Below are 23,632 nucleotides of genomic sequence, written 5' to 3'. Positions count from 1 at the left end.
GGAACCAGTGGGCTGGCCAGAGGGCCTTGGGGGGAAAGGCTGACAGGAACAGAGGCAAGGGAGCCCATAGACCTGCGCAGCTGGGACCCCGCTCGGAACTCCTGTCATATAGGGCTCCCCTACGCCTTCCTTCAAGCTGAGCTGTAGGTGAGGCCAAGGGGACATGCCTACCTGGAGCCCAAGCTTATCATTCTAGATCATACTCCAGGTCCCTGGGATCTGGAATTCCCAGCCCAAAGGGCCCTGAGCCCACTCCCAGGACCTGGGTCTGTCCTCCTGGTGGACTGTGCTGCAAGTGTGTGCGACCCTAGGCCTGAGGGGTAGGCAAGGAGCCATTCATTGGGGCAGGTGTCCCCGAGAGCTTGGACATGGGCCTGGGTCTCCATGTCTGCACACAAGGATGTTTGCAGTAGGGATGAAACAGGCGGGAGGAGGAGGGGGTAGGGGCCTGGAAGAGGGGCTGCCGTTTGAACTCTGGCCCCAGGCTGCAAATGTTAGGGGTGCGCCGCCCCATGGAGGGGCCTGTGTCAAGGAGTTCCAGGGTGGTAGCTGGAGGCTTCCATCCTAGGGTGGGCCAGTTTTCCCTGCAGATTCCCAGACCCGCCCATGGAAACTCATATTCCTGGGTCTTAGAGAAGATTCTGGAATTTGCATGTTTAACAAAGATGGCCAGAGGCCATGCTAGGAGCTCTGTGTCCTGCATCATATTTAATTCTTACAATAACTCTGCAAGGTAGGTAGCTAGGAGGAAACTGAGGCTCCAGGAGACGTCTTGCCTACGACCTCACAGCTGGTAGACGACAGAGCTGGGACAGGTCAGCACAACACACATGCTGTCTCCTTGTACTCGTCTGCCACAGAACAACCCTCCAAACCCCCAAAACCTCAGAAAGAGATAATGGCACACACAGAATTTGGGTCAAAATTCCTTAACTTTTTTTAGACAGATTCTGCTCAGCTCCAGGGAAATGAAGCTTAGAATTCAGTCCTGAAGCTAAGTCTTCTTCTCTGTGAAGGAGGAGGCAGCGTGGTGAGGGCCCCACCCCTGCTGACTCTGAGGCAGCTCTGAGGCCCTGGCAGGATTGTTTCCATCCAGGCACTCAGGTCTCCCACACCGGTCTCTCCAGCCAGGTCTCTTGGCTCCAAACGCAAGTGTTGTCCAGCTGGGCAGCACCTCCTGTCCCCTTGCTCCGTGCTCACACTTCATCATCTCCCGCCCCCCACCCGCAGACCTGCCCCCCTTCCGGCTCTGCCACCCTCTCAGTGCCCAAGCCAACGACCTGAGTGCCCATGTCCCTCCTTAACTCCGTCCTCTCCAGCCACATCCAACCCATAGGTCACCATCCTGCCATACCTGCTTCCTTAACAGCCATGAATCTGTCCCCACCTACCACTGACCTTGCATCTCCCCTTGTTTAGGCCTCATCATCTCTCAAAAGGATGCTGGCCCCTCCAAGCCACTGCACGTATGGCAGCTAGAGTGATCTCTAGGAAAACAAGGAACATGTCTTGGCTCTGTGAAAACCCTTCAGCGGCTCCCGTGCCACTGCCCTCCAACTGAAAGCCAGGCTCTTGTATCCTCTCCAGCAACACTGAGGGGCTTTGTAAGTCTTCCCCCCCTCCCCCACGCTATTTTTCATCTCTACGTCTTTGCTGCTGCTGCTCCCTCTTCTCTTCTGCTTCCTGGCTAACTGTTATTTGCGCCGACACCAACCAGCACGGCCTCCTCCAGGAAGCGGCCCCTGCTGCCCCCATGCTGGGTTAGGACCCTTACTCCGGGCTTCCATGGCCCTCTCTGCAGCCCTTGCCACCTGCAGTAATAATAATAGCTGATACTTATTGCGTGCTCACTCCATGTATTTTTCTTTATTGACCCATTTAACCCTCACAACCACCCAGAGAGCCAGGTTCTGTGCTCGCCTCCATTTTTCAGACGGGTAAAAGCTTAAGTAAATTGCCCAGGGTCACCCTCCTTGGGGATTCGCCTCCAGGGTGGCTGGCTCCAGAGAGCTCGCCTCCAATCCTGAGAGCTCCTCCTGCCGCCCTGAGCGAATGTGCTGGGGGGGGGGGGGGCCGGGGGGGGGATACTCTCTAGACTCGGGGATCCCGGAGGGCAGCACAGCTTCTGATCCATCGGGATGAGCCTCGCAGCCAGCCCAGGTGCTGGCATCGCTGGTGCCCGACGCCCAGCGCTCCTGCCTTGCTCTCGGGCGCCGCGGGGCTGTGGGGGCCCCCGGCCGACGGGGCCTCGGGCGGTCCAGCTGGGGCGGGCTTGGGGCCAGATGGGCTGCGCGGCGGCAGCGAGGCCAGGGCTGCCGGCCGGGCCGCGCGTTGCCATGGAGACGGGGGGCGGCGGCCCCGCCCCAGCGGACCGGGGAGCAGGTGGCGGGACGGTGCGCAGGCTGGGGGAGGGGCCGGAAGGGGCCCGCGGGGCCGGGGCGGCCGGGCGCGCCCCCGCTCCTCCGCCTCCTCCCGGCCTCCTGGCGCCCGCTGCTCCCTCGGCGACCCGGGCTCTGCCTGGTAGCTGGAGGCTGGGGCCAGGGGACCGGGCTCCAGTCTTGGCTTGGGCTCTCACTCCTCGGGCATATCGGGCAAATCACCACCTCCATCCTCCCCCTTCCAGCCTCAGTTTCCCCAACTGTGAAATGGAGGAGTTGGACCAGGAGCTTTCTATGGACACTTCAGCGCATACTACTTTTTCTGGCTCTGGGTTCGGGCCGGGAGGGTTCAGGGCTGGTAATTTCTCATCCTCTTCCTGGATCGCGGCATCTTCTCATCAAATGATGCCCATCATGGGACCCAGAACCTGGAAATGTGAAAGCTGGAAGAGCCAGCAAAGTCTCGGAACCCAACTTCTCGAATATGCAGAGCAGGCAGGGGCAGCCCAGAGAGGGTGAGGGACCTGTCCAGGACCACACAGCCAGTCAGAGGCCGAGAAACCAGGTCTTAGCCTCTCAGGGCTCCGCCCAGCACCTCCAGCCTGGGAGCCAAAACCGGGTGTGAGAGCGGGGGGAGGGGCAGGCTGCTGTGGGAGGAAAACAAACACCCCCGCTCTGTGTCTGCAAGCTCCAGCTGCCAAGATGGCAGGAAGGCTGCCTGAGAGCGCAGACCTGAGGCGGGAGCTTCCTGTCTGTCACAGAGACCCTCCTGGTTGTCCTGCCAGCACCATACCTCATGGTCTCCATCGTGACTGCGGCACAGCTCTGTGGCTGCCCTGCAAGGAGGTGAGGAGGTTGTGGCCTCCCTCCACCGACTCCCACCCCTAGTAAGTGAGGAGCTGGGCCCTCACCGCGCAGTCTTGCCCGGGAGCTGGGCCTACCTCCGCCCCTCCCCAGCCCCCAGTCCCCTGGGAGGCCCTGCTTTCCTCAGGAATAAAGCCCCTTTCTCCTTCCTCCGGTAGGACCCATTTCTGAGCTCTCAAGCCTCAGCCATGCAGGGGGTGCCTGAGAGGGCTGGGGCTGCTTCTGTCCCCTCAGGCCAAGCGGGAGTCACCCTGGCCAGGCCCAGCTCTGGTTCCCAGCTGATGTGGTGGGAGGTGGTTCTGGCTGGGGGTGGAAGTAGAGGGGAGCAGGGCCGAGGCGGGGTCTGTGGCTTTAAGGTACAGCTTGCTCCTGGAGACACACACACACACACACACACAGTCTCTCTTGCACAGAGTCACGCAGTCACACAGCCACACGCACACACACGCCCAGGCTCCGTTCTCTTGCTCTCTCCGTCACCTTTTCTCCACACACATAGACATACACACACGCCCAGGCTCTGTTTTCTCTCTCTCTGTCACCCTTTCTACACACACACACACAAATAACACACACGCCGAGGCTCTGTTCTCTCTCCCTCCCTGTCCCTCTCTCCACACAGCCCTACACACTCATTCGTGCACACAGAAGCATCCACACTCTCTCCCTCTCTCCACAAAGTCTAGTTTCAAAAAACATGGCCTAGGCCAGGAAGGGCAAGGAGTTCTGACCTAGAAAATGGGCCTGCCTCCTTCTGTCCCTCCCGGCCGGAAAGGGGGCTTGTTTTCCAATTTGGTATCACTGCCCTGGGTCAAGGCTGTGGGGAGAAATGAACACCCTGCGCAGGGTGGGGTCAGCCTCTTGGAGAGCGGGTGGTGGGGGCTGCTAGCCAGGGGCCTGGCCTGTTGGCTGCGAGCCTCGCCCTTCTTCTCCTGCTCACTCAAGGCAGGACTCACTTCCAGCACAAAGGAAGCAGGTTTAGGGACAAAAGTAGTTGGGTAGCTTAGTCATAGAGGGATGGGCCAGTTGACCTTTGACTTATGATGAAGGGGCCCTTGACCCTTCATAGCTCATTTTACCTTTAGGCAAATCCTGGACTTGAATTCTGCCCAAGGCTCTGGGATGAGAAGTCCCTCCTCCTTCTTAACCCAAATCCTTCTTAGTGTAGTTCCATGTAGATGCTGGGATGCTCTCCCTGTGTCACTCCCAGTCTTCTCACCTCAATTTCCTCTGACTATTTATGGGGAACTCCTATTTATCCTCCAAAGCCCAACTCCTATTTATCCTTCAAAGCCCAGTTCAAAAGTCCTCTCAAGTAGAGAGCTTTCCCTGCCTCAGTCCCTTGGACAGAATGAGTGCCTATTTCTCCTGGGCATCTGGGTTCTCTGCACTTTCTGCAGTTCTAACACTTCTATAATTTCATGAGCAAGTGGGTACCTGACCTCTGGATGCTGCTTTTCTCATGTTATTTCATTTATTCCTCACGCCCTCTCTGCTTCTCTGGTGGAATAGGATCCCCCGTCAACACACAGGAATCCTCCGGCTCCGCTAAATCAGCTGACATCTGAACAGGACTGGAGCCCACATCTACCTTGTGGTAGCTCTCGGCCTTTCGGCTGCCTCTAACTACTCTTCATATGCACCTTTCCCTACAGGAGACTCAGCAGAGGGGTCGGAAGCCCGCGAAAGGAGCCGAAGGGGTAGGAACTGATGTCCCCACTGTGGCCACTCCGTCTACCCTCCTCAGTTCAGCAAAGCTTTACCGAGCACTTCTTTGTACAGACCCTGGGATATAGAGACTAAATAGACACGGTGTCCCCCTCTGTGCGGACAACAGGCACATAAGCAGGCAAGGATGACCTAGGGCCGGGATGCTGAGGAAGCTGGGATCCCACAGGAAGCCTGACTCAGGACGGGGAACTGGAGAGACTGAGACAGGGCTTCCTAGCAATGGTGACAAGGGAGCTCGGAGGAGCAGGAGTCAGCCAGGTAGAGGGGGCATATGGAAGGACAATTTGGGGATGACACTGAAAGACCTTAAGTATCACACAAGGAGCTTCGCCTTTATCCCAGGGCTGAAGGAAGTCCTCATAGGTCTTTGGCTTCACTGGCCCTACCCCCAAATGGCTGCCAGGTCAGACATTCTATGTAGGGCCCTCCTGACAGCTGCTCTTGACTCTGGGGGTGTGGGAGTCCCAGAATTCCATCCTCAGAATCAGAAGGAGGTTGACAATGCCTCAGGACCAGCCCCCCACTTGGGGTTCCTTCCTCATCCCCACGGGCGTGGAGGGCGTGGCCAAGGTGTTGCGGTGGCATTGAAGTTTGCTAAGGGAAGTTACTCGGCAAACAGAGTTGAGTCCATCACTAAATGCCTGGTGAAATTCCTACCTTCTTACGCTTTTTAAAAAAGATAAACAGCAGCACCTAGACCGTAAAGTGAGTTTCCTAGAAAAGTGGCTGATGTTAGAACTGAAGAGTCGAGGTGCCCCACCCAGGATTTCTCTCAAGTCTGGTCATTGGCATCTCCTCCAGGATTTCTGCAATATCTTTTTACCTCATCTGCTTAGTGTTTTTCTTTAAATTAACTCACTTTTACAAAACTTTATTTAACAAGGAATCTGTATCTGTACTTTAAATGTTTTGGCTTTCCCAAAACAGAAGGTAAATATAAAAATAAACTCAATGAAAACAAAGCAATTCTACCTTAGATGATCAGGCCTGCTAGGAGGCCTCTCTGCTATAAGGGGAGATTAGCAAAGTCAGAGAGGTGTTAAAGACACACCAGCCTCCAGCTGGGCCTTTCTCCTTCACCTTGACTTAATTAGAAGTAAGAACTGAAAAGGAGTAACTTTCCTGAAATGAACTTGAGGTTGCGTGTTCTGCGTGGCCAGGTCTGTGGACTCCCTGATGTCACTCCCCATCCCACTGGGCGTACCTGACCCACACTTTGAGAGAATTTGCCTCAGCCCAAGCTCTTGGGTCCAGAGAGAGGAGGAGATGGATCCAAGGTCATTTAACAAGGGAGGAGCCAACTGGAGCTAGGCACCTAGGATTTTGGCCAAGGGTGGGCCAGTTGAAGAGGAGCTGGGCCTAGTGGAGACCTGGTGCAGGATAGTGAGCTCCGGGCTGTGGGATACGAGGCCCCGCTCTGCCATTGCCTACCGAGATGTCCCTGAGCATGTGCAACATGGCTCAGAGCCTAAGGTTCCTCAGCTGTGTGGTGGGACCCTTGCATTCCCACGCTCTGGTTCTACATTACCTGATTACTTCCCAGAAGATATCAACCCCTCAGGGCCTCCCCATAGCTTGCAGGGCAGGGTCCTGACTCCCTTCCAAGACACCCAAGACCACCTCCAACTCCCACCCCCATGCTCTGGCCCGTCTCCCCCTCCGGCTCATTTTCCTCCAGTCCAGCCACAGCCATCTGCTGAGCACAGTGCTAGAGCATCACGGGCACGCCGTCAATATTTGTCAAATGAGTGAATCAGTGAAGACTTTGCCACGTGCTCTGTGCTGCCTCATCTCTGCATCAGCTCTTCCTTTTGCTTGGAAAGCTCTTTCTTCCTTTCTTGGTCTCCAAACTTTGACTCCTTTCTTAAAACCCTGCTTAGATGTACCCCTCTTATAAGTCACTTTCCCTGATATTTCCCAGAAAAGGTTATCGCCCATTAGTTTTACAAATATCTACTGAGTGCTTGCTCTGCGCCAGGCTTGATGCTGGGGGCTGAGCAGGAGCAGGACAGAGGAGGTTCCTTCTCTCTTGGATCTGCTGTTCCCCTCCGAGCCTCCCAGAGCCCAGCTCTGGGTGCTGCTCTCACGCGGACCACACGGCAGAGCAGAGTTCTCAGCTTGGGTCATCTTGGGGCCCCAGGGCCTAGCCCTCAGCTTCATATGAAGTAGGTTTCGTTGTTGACCTCCAGGCCCCCACCCCTGTGCTGGAACTTAGAGAGCAGTGGGAGCCATGCTGCCCACCATTACTGAGCCCTGGGAACCTGCGGGGTGCCGGGCAGCTGACTGCGTCCCCCACCGCCCTGCCAGCACACTGTAAGGAGGTGACCATGCGTCGGAACTCACCAGGCGTGTTGGGGGCCCGCTTCTTCCTCAGCGGCCCCTTGGCCCTACCCTATGGAGCCTCTTCCCGAGGCCAGATTCCAGGAGCCCTCTCATTTGGAGCCCTGCTCTGCGCCCCCACCCCCCAGCACTGGCCTGGCTTCCTGGAATTTGTTCTCCTAATTGAAACCAAACACCGGGGCTCCTCCAGGCCTGTGCCCCAGAGGCCCCCGGTGGGTTTCTCCTTCCCTTCCTCGTCCCTCCGCAGCTGGGGCGGGTGCTCAGCCCTAGGCAGCCATGGGGGGAGGCACTTCCCCTGCACAGGGTGTGGGGTAGGGGCCCTCCCTGCTGCTGGGGTCTGAGTTAAACAGCCTCCCACAGGCTGGAGATGACAGAAGGAGAAGGACGAGGAAGCCAGTGAAGGGGAGAGAATGGAGAGTGGTCAGCTGGGATGGTCCCAGGAAGGCCCTGGAGGAGCCCTATCTTAGTCCAGAGGCCTGGGAATTGGAGGGCGGATTTGTGAAGTTCCATCCAGACCTACTGTGTGACCTTGGGCCTTGGGCAAGTCACTTCACCTCTCTGAGCTTCCCCGTCCTTGTCTGTACAAAAATGGGGATATGTGGAACCTATCTCACAGATTACGGGGAACATGAAACAGGACAGCCTGCGCAAGTACCGTGTGCTCAGCGGCACCGGCAGTAACATGGACACAGACGGCTGCTTGGTGGAAGGCACGTCTGCGGATGTGTGGGGTTGTGGAAGGATGTAGTTGGAGAGGTCGCTCAGGGTCAATGAATGTTTGTTGAACGAAGGAATTCATTCAACTTTCAACAAACACTCACTGAGCATCCCCCTGTGCCCAACTAGGAAGCGAGGCACTGCCCTCAGGCCCAGAGTCTGGGGGAGGGTCAGCAGGTGGTCGCACCCACAAAAGGCCACGACAAGGCAGACTGATCATGGCTGTGACAGCGAAGCAGAGGGGCCTGTGGGAGCCCCCAGGAGGACCTAACCCAGACTGGGCAGGGGACAGGGTGGTCAGAGAGGGCTTCCCAGAGAAAGTGACTGGATGAGAGCTGAGTGGAGACCTGAGTGTGTCTCTCACCCTCTTTATGCACCTAACTTCAACCAGCACTGTCACTGCTGGCCAGCTGGACCCGGGTGCTGGTGGAGGCACGCTGGAACTGACTGCCGTCGGGGGGTCGCTGCCCTAACCTGGGCCTGGAGCACCTGTGTTTCCCACCCTCACGACTCCACCCTGTTATCATTAGAACCGCTTGTTTTCACGTCTCGGTTCCTTGCAGCACTGTCCCATAGACAGATCGTGTAAGTCACAAATGTGAGGCACTGCTGTAATTTTAAATTCTTTAGTGGCCACGTTTTTATTTTTGTTTTTGTTTTAGGAAGATTAGCCCTGAGCTAACATCTGCTGCCAATCCTCCTCTTTTTGCTGAGGAAGACTGGCCCTGAGCTAACATCCATGCCCATCTTCCTCTACTTTATATGTGGGACGCCTACCACAGCATGGCTTGACAAGCGGTGCCATGTCCGCACCTGGGATCCGAGCCCACGAATCCCGGGCCGCCGAAGCCGACATGCGAATTTAACTGCTGCGCCACTGGGCCGGCCCCATAGCCACATTTTAAAAAGTAAAAAGAAACAGATGAAATTACTCTTGATAATCTATTTTATTAAACCCAATAGATTCAAAGTATTATAAACATGTAATCAATATAAACAAGTGAATTATGAGCTAATTTACTTTTTTCCTACTAAATCTGTGGAATCCGGCGTGCATTTTGCACTCACAGCATGCTTCAGTCTGGATTAGCTGCATTTCGTGGGCTCGTTCGGTTCGTGTGGTGAGTGGTCACCGTCGTGGACAATGCAGCTCTAGAATGCGGGTCCCTCTAGGGCAGGGACCCTGTATTTTCATCTCTTTCTTCAGCTCCGAAGGCATGTCCTAGGTAGAGAGCACAGCATGGACAGAGACACAGGCATAAAGAACAAAGTATTTTCCGGGAACAGCAGCCGTTTGGCGTGGCTGCGGCCAAAGGAAAATCAGCTGGGAGGAGGGGCAGTGGGATGGCCTGTGTGTCTGCAGCCAGATCAAGAAAGGTCTCGAATAATGTGCTAAGGAATTTGGATTTTAGTTATGTGGGCAGCTCAGCTCATCGTTTGTTGCTAAGCACAGTGTCATATTCAGGGTAAGGCTTTAGATGAGCCCTCTGGTAGACAGCATGGCGATGATTTGGATGGGACTAGTCAGGAGGCAGGGGGCCAGCTAGGAAGCTGAAGCCACCATACAGGTGAGTGATGCTGAGGCAGTGGGGATGGAGGCCAGACCGACCACAGAGACGGTGAGAAGGCCAGGGTGTGGAGACTGGCCGGCTGGAGGGGGCGGGACGTCAAGAATAACTCCCCAGTTTCCAGGTTGCAGTGCCAGTTTTCTGAGCAGGACACACGGGAGGAAGCGGAGGAGGAGCAGGTCTGTTGAGGACAACGAGAGTTCAGTCCTGGTACCTGCTGGCTTTGAAATATTAGCAGGACGTCTTGGTGGACAGGAGCAGCAAGTGGTTAGGCTATACTGTGCTGGAGTTCATAAGTGATGGTGAGCTCCCTGTCACATGTGGCATTTGAGCAGGGGCTGCACAAACACTAGCCTGGGGTGTGGTAGAGGGCTTCCGCACATCCCAGGGGAGCTGGCCTGGTAATCTCTCAGCATGGATGGTGTCTGACTCTAGAGTTTTGCCGCAAGTGTGTGTGAGACACTGTCCACTGGAGCTTGAACACGTCTGCCATTTGGGGACCTCTGTGGTCTAAAGGTGGTTTGCGTTTTGGGACCTTGGCCCACAACCAGAACTGGGGCAGGATGCAGGCATGACGGCTGCCTGAGGGCAGAGGCTCCATCCCAACAGACCGGGAGGGAAGGCAGACCTGAGGTCTTAGTGGATTCCTAACCTAGAACTAGAGAGCAAGAAGGATCCTTGATCTTCAACCAGCCTCCCTTCCTCCCCAACTTGATTTGTGGGAAAACTGAAGGCCTTGCCCAAGATCACACAGTGGCCACGACTTCTCAGAGAGGTGGGCTCGTGCTGGATCCCAGGACCCAAATCCCCAAATCCCAAAAGCCAGTAGCATCTGCATCTCCTTGCCTTTCCGCGGCACAAGAGATGTTCGGTAACACGTGGAAAGGGATCCTGGTCTTTTTTAATTAGGAGCATACAAAGAGAGAAGTCGGACGGCCGCCCCCACCCACGGTTGGGAGACAAAGGGCTCCCCAAATTACACAGCAGATGCCAGGGCTCCAGCAACAAGACCCAGCTTGACAGCTTTGTGGTAACCTCAGCCAGCACAATTTTATTTTTACGTTTTAACTCCTCGGTGATATATAGACCTCTCATAGGCAGGAGAAATGGCATCCAGAACTTCTCCCTTAAAAAAAAATTATTTTTAAACTTGCGCAACACCCGCCCAATTTAATTAACCCCTTTGTCGCATGCTTGGGCTGCCCCGGCCCCCCCCCCCCCAGGCCGGTGTAGTGCAACTTACATGAGAAGGAGGCAAAAACGTGGGGGCGGTGTGCCTGCTGGGCCTGTCTTGCTGTGGGACCCCAACTGGCCCCTGATCCTCTTGGGACTTCTGAGCCTCAGATGACAACTCCCTGGACAGACAGCTCTATGGACAATCGTCTGTGCCTCCTCTGGGCTCTCTACTTTTTTCTGCTTTTACAATTTCAGCCTAAGGTGCCTGTTCTGTGGGAGTCCCTGCATCCAGTCTCTGTGGCCCTCAAGTCCCTGTTTCCATACAGACTTGCTATTCAAACCAGAACCAGAATGTTCTGAATCAATGCTCACCTCCTGGTGAGCCTTCCACTCCCTCATCTCCATGTGCTAAAGGTTCCAGGCATCACCCCCCCCCAACCCCCCCCCGCCCTGGCCCCCTCTGTCTCTTGTGGCCTTTTCCCTCTAGCTGTGGACTCGGCTGAATGTTGCCTGTGTCACCACACCTCTCGGGGCTCCCTCATCCAGATTAGTTTTCAAAGCTCTGCTCTGTCATTTCCTCAGCCAGAAAACTTGAGGGGTGAGCCCCTCCCCCATCATCTGAGGGCTAAAGCCCCAACTCTTGCATCCCCAAGGCATGGCGCCCCAACACCTAGCCCCTGGCCACTTTTGTAACTATCCCCCACCCCGCCCCATGCTCCATTCATTGAACGTTTGAATATTTGTTGAGCCCTTACCATGCGCGGGAATTGTGTGGGGTAGTCAGGAAATAGTTGAGGCACAAATGCCCAGAAACTAGTGTGTTTTGAGAGCTCGGGGGTTCAGGGGCTCTGAGGAGGGGCAGTGAATTGAGAGAGGGACTGGTTTCCTGTTTACTATTTAACAGCTGCCCATCCCGCTCAGTGTACAACCGCCCAAGCAAACCGTGCTCTGTTACAGACCCGCCGCTCTATCACAAACGCGAAGCAGGCAACTCGAAATTCGCCTTCAGCTGCCTCGGAAATCTGCAGGGGAACCCCTTTTAATCCCGCCCTTCCTACCCCATGCTCACCCCGACTCTGCCTTCCTACCCCCCTTTGGAGGACATATGGCCCCTTGAAGTTTTTGTTTGCTTGCAGGGAAAAAAAAAAAAGCAAACCCAGCTTCAGTGTGCAGGGTTTTTCCTTTTTTTTTTTTCTTTTTATTAAGCATCGAGAGACATAGCAATCTGCTTGCAGATACTGTACGTGCATAATTAATAAAATCTCATTATTTATTTATAAAGAGACACACGAGGAACTGGAGAATTAGGGCTATCCCCATTATCTATGAAGAGAGAACAGTGGGAGAGACAGGCAAATACTTTTTGAACATTAGATTCTTCCAGAGAAGTGAATCTTTGAATATGCAATGAATAAAGAGGCATCTACTCTTCTCCGAAGTGGTGCTCCATGCCCAGGAGGCATCAGAAAGCAAAACCTGGTTCAGGAGCTTAAAAAAGGAACCGGACCAACTCAGTGCTCACAGTGCCCAGCAAGATGGCTTTGGGCAGTTGGCAGGAGAGCAGGAGGGACGGTGGGTGGAGTGCCTGGCCGCAGGGAAAGAGGCTTGGGAGCCTGTCCGGGGTTCCTAGAGGAGGGGGTCTTGGGCACAGAACCCCGGGTAGGTGGGGGAGAAGCGGGCACAGTCACCCCAGGGGTACCACATGAATAACCCAGACGCTGGCCGATAGGAGCCCCTGGTTTCTCGGGTCCATTACAAGGCAGGTAGCATTAACTGGGAGGGGGAGGGGGCGGGGGGAGGCCGGGGACGAGGGGGTTCTAAATGCCAGCTCTACCCTTGGACCAGATGCCCGGCCAGGACTGCCAATATCAATAACTCAACTTATTATGTAACAGCTCCTGAGGCCAGGCGCGCAGGGGTCAGAGCCTCCCAGGCTTCTTCAGTCGGGGTGGACCTTCGCTCTTCTCTCTTTTTCCTTGAGACATGCTTTCAAATAGAAAACAGGCTTGTGCAGGAACCAACCCCATAGAAAGGGGTGGTTTGGAGAGATTTGCTCCCCCACCTCCTTCAAGCGCAAGCAACTCATGCAGCCGAACGCTCGGCCTTCCTGGGGCGGTGGGCTCCGGGAGGAGGGCGGGGAGAGGGCTGGGGCGGGGGCGGCCCAGGCAGCAGCCCCCGCAGGGTTACCCGGGCGCGTGCAGGGAAACGTCTCAGCAATTCCAGCGCCCGAACGGAGCGCGCGGGGGGTGGGGGCGCGCGGCGCGGGGCACCTTGAAACCGCCGGCGGCCGCGCGCTGATTGGCCGAGCCGCCGCCTCGGCGTTCCAGCCAGGCGCCCCTCCCCCCGCCGTCCACCCCGGAAGGAATTTCCTCCTCTGGCGGCCGCTATTGTTATCCGCCTTCGCTGTTTGGGTCGGATCGCGTAACCATAGTATCCAAACTGTGTCCGCGCGGGGCCCCAGCCCGGGACCCCATGCCCCGAGCCCCCCAGCCCACCCCCCACTTTTCTTTTGCAGCCCAGTTATCATGACTTCATCGGACTCGAGGGAGCGGGGCGGGGGCGGGGGCCGGGGAGCTGGCCCGCTGCTGGCGGCCCTTACTTCGAGATGTTTTCAATTATAATATTTTAAAGTCTGCTTTGTGGGTTCGGGGCTTTTAAATCTCCTCCCCCCCCGCCTTAAACCGTTGGACCAAACCTGAATGGGGTTTTCCCTTTACCGTCTTCACTGAATTCAGCCCCTGACTTTGCTCCTCATAGTTAGGGAGTGGGGGTGGGGTGGGGTGGGGTGGGTGTGGGTGCTTCGCAGGAGGAGTCGTCCCCCAAACCCAGCCCCTCAGATCCCAGCCGTGTCCCGGCCCCCGGGCCTGGGCTGGAGCTGGGGAAGGTGAGGCTGGTGGTGGGGTCGGGGACGCCGGACCCTGCAGCTCCCCCCCCCCCCCCCGCCGTCCCGGTATCTTCTTGGCAGTGTTGGGGGCTCCCTAGAGATGGATCTGGGGAGGAGGTGCGGGGTGGATGCCGGCCAAACGTGGGGGGAGTCAAAGGGATAAGGGGGTGAGGGGGGAAGCAGCTGACACGTTCTTGGAAAAACAAGCCCCCTCGCCCCTCACATTTCTCCCTCGGATCTCTGAGCAGGTATCCCAGACCGCGCGAGCAGCCGGAGCCCGATACCTGCCCCCCACTCCTGCAAAAACAAAAACAAAAGCCCCGTCCCCGCGAAGTGCGCTCGGCCGGGCGAGGTGCGGGAGCCAGCAGCGAGTCCGCCTCGGGCGGGCCGCGTGCGGTGCGGGAGCCGCGGGGTCGGCCGGCGGCGGGGGCCGGGGGCGGGGGTGTCAAACATTCCCAGAACTCGAGGAGCTGCCGGCGCCCGCTGGGGCGGGGGCTGCGGCGGCGGCGGCCCAAGTTCGGGGCAACACTGCCCCCTAGGGGCCGCCGCCGGAGGTCTGTAGCCCGGGCGGGAGGGGCGTGGAGGTGTGGGTCTGGTCCTGGAGCCCACCTGGAGTACCTGGGCAGGGGCTGCAGTGTTACCCGGCGGACCAGTGACGGGCCAGAGGACGGCTTGCAAGCGCCAGATCTGGGGGTTGGGGGGACGTGTGTGTGGTGGGGTTCGAATGCTTGTTCTAGAATTTAAAACTTGGGCAGACAGCAGGCTCCCAGTGATGGACTGGACCTTTAAGATCAGTGGATCTAGTTTCCTCAGTGTGCATGTGGGGAAAGTGAGGCCCAGAGAGGGGAAAGTCTTGCTCAGGGCAAGGACGTGAGGTTTGAGCCCAATCTTCCTGGGGTCCTGTGGCTTTTGGGTTCCCCAAGTCCTCCTTCACCCCTGACCTGAGTGGCTCCTTGTCAGGCAGTTTACAAATGAGAATCAGAGAAGTCTTGATTTGCTCAGTCACACAGCAGAGTGAGAACTCAAGTCCTCTGTGTTTCAGCCCTCCCTCCGGGGCCTTGAACCGTGGGCTGTGGTAGCTGGCCCTTCCAGTCTGGGTCCCAAGGGGGCTCTACACCCGTCCCTGCCAGCCAGGGTGGAGGTGGCTGCTCCAGGCTGAGGGAGCCCAAAAGAAGGGTGTGATCTGCTGAAACTTTGGCTCTGGGTCCCTAAACTGCTGCCGTCTGTGGGCCTCAGTTTCCCCTGCTCTACAGTGGGGGATGGGTAAGAGGCTCAGGCAGGCATCTTGCACCTCCAGTGCTTGGTGACACTGTACTGCTCCTCCTCTTGCGTCTGTCGTGCCCTCTCTTCTGTTCCCTCCTGCTCCCCGGTTGGGGTCTGCTGGGCCGTTTCGTCCGCCCCCCGCCCTTCCTCCCTCCCTGCAGGGCTTCTGCGGCCGCCCCTCCCCTGCCCTGCTGGCAGACGCGGAGCTGACTGCAGGAGGGAGCGGTGGGCGAGGAGCCAGCGGAGCGTCAAGTCAACCCCTTGGGAAAACGGGGTGGGGAGGCTGCCGCCGTCAGAGGGTGCAGCTCGCGCTGGAGGGGGCAGGGTCCCTGGGGGTTATGTGTGTCCAAGGTAACGATGTCCGAGCTGGCTGCTAGCCTCCTTCCTTTCTCCCTAGAGACAGGGGAGCTGCACTGGGAGTTGTTTCGGCTCCTCCTTCCCCTTGCCGCCCACGAACAATCAGGCACAAAGTCTGGTCCTTTTTCCCCTTACATATCTCTCCAGTCGTTCCCTTCTCCCCATTCCTCAGCCAGCACCCTAATCTGCAGGACTGCTTGTACCCCCCCCTCCCCGGGGGAGCTCTAAACAGGCCCCTCTGAGCCTTCCTCACACTGCCCTGCGCGGAGCTTTCTGAGTCCCAGAGCGTGTCCTTCCCTGCTTCAGTCCCTGCTGCGCCTTCCTTCTGTTGCTCTGGAATCAACCCTAGGCTGCCCCGAGTGTCTGTTGAGACCCTCTGTGACCTGAGCCTGCCCGCCTCTCCAGCCTCATTTTGGGCCTCTCTCTGATACATCCTTTGTGTCCTAGTGACATGCATGTGACTTCCAGAGCCTGCCCTGCTCCCTGGGCTCACACATGTCGTCACTGTCAGGTCCTTCCAGGCCTTGGGGATACTGAGGGGATCGAGACCACCTCTCCCTGCAGAGAACTCACAGACCATGGCGGAGACAGCCTGCATGGTCATATAATGATTGTTGGCAGAATGGGATCTTAAGAGGACCCTCACCCAGCCTGGGGGAAAATCAGGGAAGGCTCCCTGAAGGAGGTGATGCTTGTGCTGAGTCCCAAGGGAGGAGTAGGAATTGGTCAGATACCCAGAGACCGTGCAGGGAGAGGGAATGACAGGAGCAGGCATCAGCGTGGGCAGGCACAGCTCGTCAAGAAAGAGGATGACTCTTAGGGGCAGTGTAGCTGAAATGTAAGGGGAGAGGACGGGGGGAGACGTGTAGCTGGAGAGGGAGCCAGTGCCAGGTGGTCCTTGTGTGCTGGCCTGAGGAGCCCGAATCTCCTTGTACGGGCCGTGGGGAGCCACAGCAGGCTTCTGAGTGCTGGCTGGGGTGCTTGCCAGGAACACCCTCTCTTGCAACCAGGCCCTGGGCATGCAGAAATGACTGTTTTTATTTACCCAGTCCACCTTCTTATTCCCTGCCTCCTTCCGTAAAGGACATGAAAGGATCTAAAGAAAAATCACATATGGTTCTTGCCTTCAAGGAGCTCGTAGACAGTGGTAGATAAAGAATGAACTGGGTCAAGGCAGAGGGAAGAAAGCGGAGAGAACTTCCCAAAACACACACCTAGCGGCCCTGTTAATCCCTCCTTTAAACTCCTCCGAGGCTCCCTGGTGCCCTCAGGGGCAAGTCCCTCTCCTTTGTGTGGCATTCAAGGCTCTCGTGGTCTTCCCTGCTGGCCTCTCCACTTCATCTCAGCCTGCCCTTCACACTCCCTTTACTCCAGCCAATTGAGTGATTTGCAGTTCCCTCAGTACACCAGAGATCTGCGCCGGGGCTGGAGTCCTCTTCCCCAGTGCCCATGCTCCTTGCCTTTTCTTCATTCAACTGTTGGCTCTTTTGGGATGCCCTCAGGCATCACTCCCTCCAGGAAGCCCTCCCAGATCCCTGAAGCTGGGCTGCCTTTCTCCTCCGGGCTCCCATTGTGCCTGTGCTTTCTTTGATCGCACCGCCCATCCCAGCGTAGTTTCATCATCTGTGGGAGACAGGCGGCCTCTCTCCCTCTGTACCCCTGGGATTCCTGCAGGTCCTGCGTGCCGGGCACAGAGCAGATGCTCAGTCAAGTTCTTGTTGTTGAAGACTGTGTGCCAGCTGCCTGTGAAGAATAACAGTGACACATTTACTGCCTGCCTGCTGAGTGCCAGGCATGGTGCTAGCCACTTGTCATATTACTTTCCTCTCTGACAACAACCCTACAAGGTTGACATTATCCCATTTTATGGACGAGAAAACTGACTCAGAGAGGGGAGGTGACTATCAAAGTGACAAAGCTGTTTGTCGAAACTCATTGAATTCCTCGAAGTTAAGATCTGCACATGTAAATTTCACCTCAATTTTTAAAAGTAAAAAAGCAGGCAAGAAAACTACCATAGCACGTAATACTTATGTCTGAAAAAACCCTGAGAAATAGTTTTTTGTTATGACAAAAGAAAAAAAGAGAAGGCACTGCTGGCGAGAGGCAGGGCCGGAAGTTGACCCATGTGCCTCGTCTCTAAGCCCTTGTTGGTGCGACATCACTCTAGTCCACTAAGCCAGCTGGAGGGCCCCAACAAGCTCCCTGAGAGCGGGTGGTCCTTAAAGATTGCCGGAGTCCCACCGACAGAGAAGGGCTGTGAGAAGGCCTCCAAGGTGGGTGTGAGCGTCCACGGCAGGTCAAAGCCAGAAGCTCGGGCTGATGGAGTCCCAGCATCAGAGACGTGTCGGGAAGGATGAAGAGGAGGCTACCCAGATCAGCTGGGTCTGACTGTGGAGGGCTGTGATGCGGATAGAGCTGCGCTTGGTGTACAGGCGGTGGGAGCCATCGACCCCTTGAGAGCACTGACCCCAGCTTCTCTTGGAAGAATCCATTCTGGGGGGTGGCTGAGGGGTGCTGGTTGCTGGCTAGTGTGAGGCTGAATTTGGAGGGGCCAGAGCTGGGGGTAGGGGGGAATCCCAGAGCATGGAGACATACAGGAGAAGGGTAGTCTCAAGAGGAAGCTGGGGTTCAAATGCCAGCAGCCTAGTAGACACCCCAAGGCCACAGTACCACGGGAGCTGTGGAGGAGCAAGGCCAGGCTCATGGAGTTTGGCAGAGCTGCGACTGGGGTGAAGTCAGGCAGGGCAGTGAGGTGGTAAACCACAGCCGAGGCCTGGGGTGGAAACCTGATGCTCCCATTCGCTTCCACAGCGGCGTGACCTTAGGTAACACAACGACCTCTCTAAGCCTCAGTTTTCTCATCTGAAAAATGGGAGATATTAATAGTACCTGCCTCATAGAATATTCCAAAGATTAAGTGAGATGATGCATACAAAGCTGTGAATACTATGCCTGGCTCTTAGTGAAAACATAATATGTGCTGGTTTTGTTGCCTCCTTCTTAGTCCCTTAGCGCCCCATTCGTAGTCACTTCTCTGTCTCTTCTTTCTGTGAGCACCCACTCCAGTGAATTCCATAGATGACCCTAAATATGCAGTTATCTTTGTAAAATATGTAGCGTTGTTTTGGGTGCTGGAGGTCTCATTCTGCATCTTTCATTTTTACCCCCGCTCAACACTACGTGTTCGAGGATCTCTTTCTCTCTGCTTCCAGTGGCTGAGTAGGTTTCTAAGCAAACATCCGCCACATTTTACTCATCCATTCTGCTGGTGATGGGCTTCCCTGTTGCCTTGAGTTCCTTCCTCTCACGAATAATTCCTGGGAAAACACTCTTGTACACATGATGGGTGTGTCCCCTTGTGGACCTGTGTGAGAATTTCCCTGCGATATCCAAAAGTGCAATTGCTACATTATGGGACATACGCTTACTTGATTTTACTAAATATTGGTAGATTGCTTTCTAGAATGACTGAACCACTTTGCACCCCACCAGCGGTACACGAGAACTCCTACCTCTGGGCGTGCCTGTCAGCACTTGGTACTATCCACCGTTCTAATTTTTGCCAATATAATGAATTTAAAGCGCCAGCACATTAGTTGTGTTTCTTGGGTTACTAGTATAAGCAGCTCTTCATGCACTCGTCAGCCATCTGGGCTTCTCCTTCTGTGAACTGCTTTTGTCCTTTGCACATTTTTCTGCCCAGTTTCCTGGTCTGTCTTCCTGTTGGGTGCTCCGTAGTCCGCATTGAGGGCAGCCTGCAGCACCTTCCTCAGAGCAGATCTGTCCTCTGGGGTGGGGTGGTCAGCCTGGCTTGAAGGGCCTGAGCTATGGCAAACAGCTCCCCTAGGTCCCTGGTGTCATTGCCATTTGAATTGCTGTCATTTCATAAACCTTTTGTGAGTGCTCACCCCGTGTGGACTCCAAGGACACACACAACCCAGGCTGCTCCTGCTTCTAAAGACTCATTGTGCAGTGAAGGAGGCAGACTGGACAGAATAGAGTTATTCCAAAGACAGAGATGACACGTGATAGTCTTCCCCATTAGAACACGTCCCACTTGATGGTTCTGGCTTGGGAATGGAGGAAAATTCCGTCGCTGCATCAAGGAATCCATGCAACCTCTGAACTTGGAAGGCCCTTCATTTGAGCCTCCAAAAGGATGCCTGGGGGCCAGGTTTAGGGCAAGGGATCCTGGAGAACTGCTTAGCTGAGCTGACAAACATTTGGGTGGGGGCGGAGTTGCGAGGAAGGGGTGAGGAAGAGAGAGGAGGGTGGAAGAGGGGAGAGAGGAGATAGAAGAGTGAGGTATGTAGAGGGAAGAGGCCCGGGCATAAACCTCAGTTATAAATGGGGCTGTCTGATATTCAGTTTCGAGTCACCAGAGTTGCTCCTCTGTCTCCTTAAATCCTTGGCAAAGCCCACCTCGTCCTCATGTGCCTTAGGTGAGTGTTTTGTGGAAACTGAGGCAGGGGTTGAGTTTCTGTTGAAGCCTCACAGATTAGGACAAAGTTAGCACACACAGGCCAGTGAGATAGTCCAAACATTGATCAAATAGGGCAGAAGCAGGAATTTGGAATCAGAGGTGAGCCTGGAAGTGTAAGTTAGCCCTGGGGAGTTTGCAGAAATGTGCAGTGTGGAGGGGTTGACTCCCAGGGGTGAATGGAGGGTCTGCCATCTTACTTAAATCCGAGTGAGTTTTGTAGCAGATTGTATTTTCCAAAAATGGTCACAATAATTCTCCCATCCCATATGCTCCTCTTTCAATGTGACTTGACGCCCTCCCATCAAATCAAGAGATGGGGTCTGTGTGTCCTCTCTTTGAAGCTAGGTGGACCTTTATAGCTGCCTTGACCAAGTGACTGTGTGAAGTGACACTACTCTCTTAACTAAGGCTGGGTCACACAAATGCCAGCTGTGTCTGCTCTGTTCTCTTGGGGAATTCATTGTGGTGGATGCCAGCTGCGGTGGCTGCCCTCACACCGCCATGCTGTGAGGAAGTGCAGACTCATTCACACAGAGAGATCATGTGATAAAGGAGAGTCCTGAGGTAAAGGGAGCAAGGGTGCTCAGCTGTCCCCAACGGCTCAGCCCTGTGCGCTTCCATCTCCAGCAGCCGTCTGACTGCCACACACAGAGGCCCCTGCACCAGAACTGCCCAGCTGCCAAATTCCTCACCCCCAGAAATCATGGGGGGAAGAATATGGTTGTTGTTATGTTGAGCCATGAAGGTGTTTTTTTTTTGAGGAAGATTAGCCCTGAGCTAACTACTGCCAATCTTCCTCTTTTTTGCTGAGGAAGACTGGCCCTGAGCTAACATCCATGCCCGTCTTCCACTTACTTTATACGTGGGACACCTACCTCAGCATGGCTTTTTCCCTAGCAGTACCATGTCTGCACCCGGGATCTGAACCAGCGAACCCCGGGCCTCAGAGAAGCGGAACGTGCGAACTTAACCGCTGCGCCACTGGGCCGGCCCTGAGCCATGACGGTTTGATGTGATTTGTTACATAGCAGTAGATAATCCAGACAGGTTGTCCTTTATTGTCAGTCTTCCTTGGTAGACTCTAGTTAGTTTTTGTTTTCAGCTCTGTTCCTAGCACTTAGCCTGGAAGGTCCTGTGCTCCACGGATGTTTGTTGTATGAATGAATGAAAGTTAACAGACAGTATCAACATGGTGCTTGGGGAACCAAAGGGGTTGTGGGAGCCCAGAGGAGGCTCCCAACCCAACCTGGGAGATCTGGGCAGGCTTCCTGGGGGAAGTGGTGCTGCTCTGAGGCCCGAGACAGGGCTGGACATGCAGAAATAGCTGTTTCTCATCTTCGGGTGCTGCTTATTTGTTCGTGGACCAAATGAGGCTTCCTGGCTTGGGGTGTGTCCGTTCTGGGGGTCCCTCTTCCCTCTCCCTGTTCCAGCTCTTTTTGCTCCCTTGCTCCCTGGGCCTGCGGGCTCACTCCTCCTGCCTCCTCTGACTCTGGGTCTGGGAGAAAATTAAGTCAATGGGGAGGGAGGAGTTGACAAATAGATGGTCTGGTAATTGAATTTTTTTTCTCTAGCCCTCTCTCCACCCCCCAGAGAGCAGGAGGAATTAGCTCTCTAGACGTGGTTTTCCCTGCTAAGGAGCTCTGGTGTTTCCGCCCCTCCCTGCCTAGACCAGTGGCGGCAGGGGGGGGGCTGTGGGGGGGCTGGGGTGGGGGTGGGGTGGCAAGCAGAGGCCTTCTTAGCATCCTCTAGGCTAAGCCTTGTACAGAGGAGGAAACTGAGGCCCAGGGAGGGGCAGGACCTGCTGCAGGTGCTAAGTGGGTTAGCGCCCGAGCCAGGACCATAGGGGAAGGCCCACGGGGCCAGCCCTTGCTCTGCTGCGGGAATGCGGGAGTAGGGGCTGGGGAGGGTTTGTGTGTAGCAGGGACAAAGTGGTGGCAGGCGGCAGGAAACCTGTGGCTCCTGGGTCCCTGGCAGGAGTCAGTCCCTTACCGTTGGTTGGGGTTTCCTTGGCTGGGAGGGGGTGGTGTTGGTAGGGTGGCCAGCCTGCTGGGCCCCCAGGAGGTGAACCCGCTGCTCTGCAGGCCCAGCCCCTCTGCAGGACCTGGCTGCCCGGCAGGTCAGAGGCTGGGCCATGGGTTTGGTAGTGACTTTGGGCAGAGGGTTAGCAGGGCTGGAAAGAACCCAGCCACATGCTCTAAATCTCACATTCTGAAAAATGGGATGGCCTCCCAGATCTCCCGGGGCTGTGGTGAGTTATGGAGGGCACGGGCTTGTGTGGGCCCTCCATCAATAGCGTCTTTTATTGCCTCAGTGGAGAGCTGAAGACACAGGCTCTGAGGAGGCCCTCATTCTGGGTCGTGGCTGGCAAGCAGCAGCAGCCGGATTCAAACCCCAAGTGGCCCTGGATCGCAAGCCCTCTCCAGCCACAGCCTTCTGGTCTCTGTGGGAGAGGTGGCCATGTGGGGGATGTAAGCCAGGCCTGTGGGGTGGGGTGCAAGCCTGGCTTGCTTGCAGGAGGGGGCGGGCGGGGGACCGCGGTTGTTCTGGGCTCCAGCCCTGGGCCCAGCGGGGGCGGGCGCCACGGCTGCCTTGCTGAGCAGCGGTGGCGGCTGCGGGGCTCTGGGAGCACTTGATTTATTAAGCTAATGTTCTAGCACATTTTCCCCATCCCGTAATGAGCTGTTTCCACCAGGGGGTGTCTGCAGAGCGACTGCGGGCTTCCGGCCGCTCCAGGAGGGAGGCAGGGCTGGCTGGCGGGCGGTCTGTAGGGGGCCGGGTGTCTGGCTGCCCAGGGAGGGGTGAGGTTGGAAAGTCTGGGTTGAAAAATCACCCCCTGATCGGCGGCGAGGTCTGGGAGGCTGCTGAGAGAAGTGCAGCCTGGGAGCGATCCCACATTTCTCCCTGTGCCATCCTGGCCCAGCCTCTACCAACCCCAGGGGCCTGGGAGGGAACCCTGCCCCAGCCTTCTGGCCCGGTTCCTCCCTGCCTGCTTGGCCCTCCCTCCAAACTTCTGAGAATTCTGAGCTCAGCCTGCCTACTGCCTGCATGTTGCCCCCAGAGCTGGCATTTCTGTGGCTTGATGGGAAGTTATGTCCTTTGCAGCCAGACAGATGTAGGTTCAAATCTCAGCCCAGCTGCCTTCTCACTCTGTGACCTGGAGGCAGGAAATCCCTGACCTCTCTGGCCTTCAGTTTCCCATTTTAAAATGGGCATAAGAAGCCATACTTTGGGGGGCTATTGTGAGGATCAGTGATAATGCATGGAGAGCTCTGCCCAGAGTGATAAGCCGGCCTTGACCCCTGGCCTGCTGACGCTGGGCAGACCTACAGTGCCTCAGAACTCCGGCCCGCCCACCACGTGCACGGCAGAGGTGCCTGGCCCCCGGACCCTGGGAGGGCCCCGCACATGCAGCAGTTACCTCTGGGAGGCCCTGCACTTGTCTGCTGACAAGCCCGGGTATCGCTGGCCTGTTTAGAGGCTTTCCTCACACGGGGCAGATGGTACTTGGTATTTTGGCTTTAAAAAACTGAATTCAGTTTTTCCTCAGCAAACTTGCATCCCCCGGAGCCTGGACTCTGTGCCGGATTGGGTGGCATGCTCAGTAGTAAACGGTTCCACATGGTGCTCGTACTTTGTGTTTGAGTCTTTATTGCCTCCTTTTTCTTTAGCACGTGCCTGGCGCCCAGAAGGCCGTCATCAAGGGGCAGCGATCAGTGCTCTTCATGCTGGAGACGATGCTGTCCCACTGACCCCATTCCCCAGGAGGGAAGATCTCTTTTGATCAGTCCCCCGTGGCGTGGTCTGCAAGGCCTGCTGGCCTTCCCCAGGAACCGGGATCCCATTTTACAGAGCAGGGTGGGTGTGTGAC

General features: G+C 56.1%; 2 long non-coding RNA genes across 2 annotated transcripts; one reads left to right on the top strand and one right to left on the bottom strand.

Annotated features, from left to right (window-relative positions):
- Positions 1 to 1,897: 1,897 nt before the first annotated feature.
- On the top strand, positions 1,898 to 8,961 carry LOC139045305 (uncharacterized). Its single transcript, XR_011503381.1, has 2 exons — positions 1,898 to 3,265; positions 8,693 to 8,961. It is a non-coding gene; the product is annotated as an uncharacterized lncRNA (long non-coding RNA).
- A 147-nt stretch (positions 8,962 to 9,108) lies between these two features.
- On the bottom strand, positions 9,109 to 13,504 carry LOC139045306 (uncharacterized). Its single transcript, XR_011503382.1, has 3 exons — positions 11,530 to 13,504; positions 10,842 to 10,953; positions 9,109 to 9,252 (listed from the first exon to the last, which is right to left on the bottom strand). It is a non-coding gene; the product is annotated as an uncharacterized lncRNA (long non-coding RNA).
- Between the last annotated feature and the right edge of the window lie 10,128 nt (positions 13,505 to 23,632).

This window comes from Equus asinus, chromosome 5 (assembly GCF_041296235.1).
Source record: "Equus asinus isolate D_3611 breed Donkey chromosome 5, EquAss-T2T_v2, whole genome shotgun sequence".
In the NCBI taxonomy this organism is placed as follows: Eukaryota; Metazoa; Chordata; class Mammalia; order Perissodactyla; family Equidae; genus Equus; species Equus asinus.
This window is presented reverse-complemented; position numbering and strand designations above follow the sequence as displayed.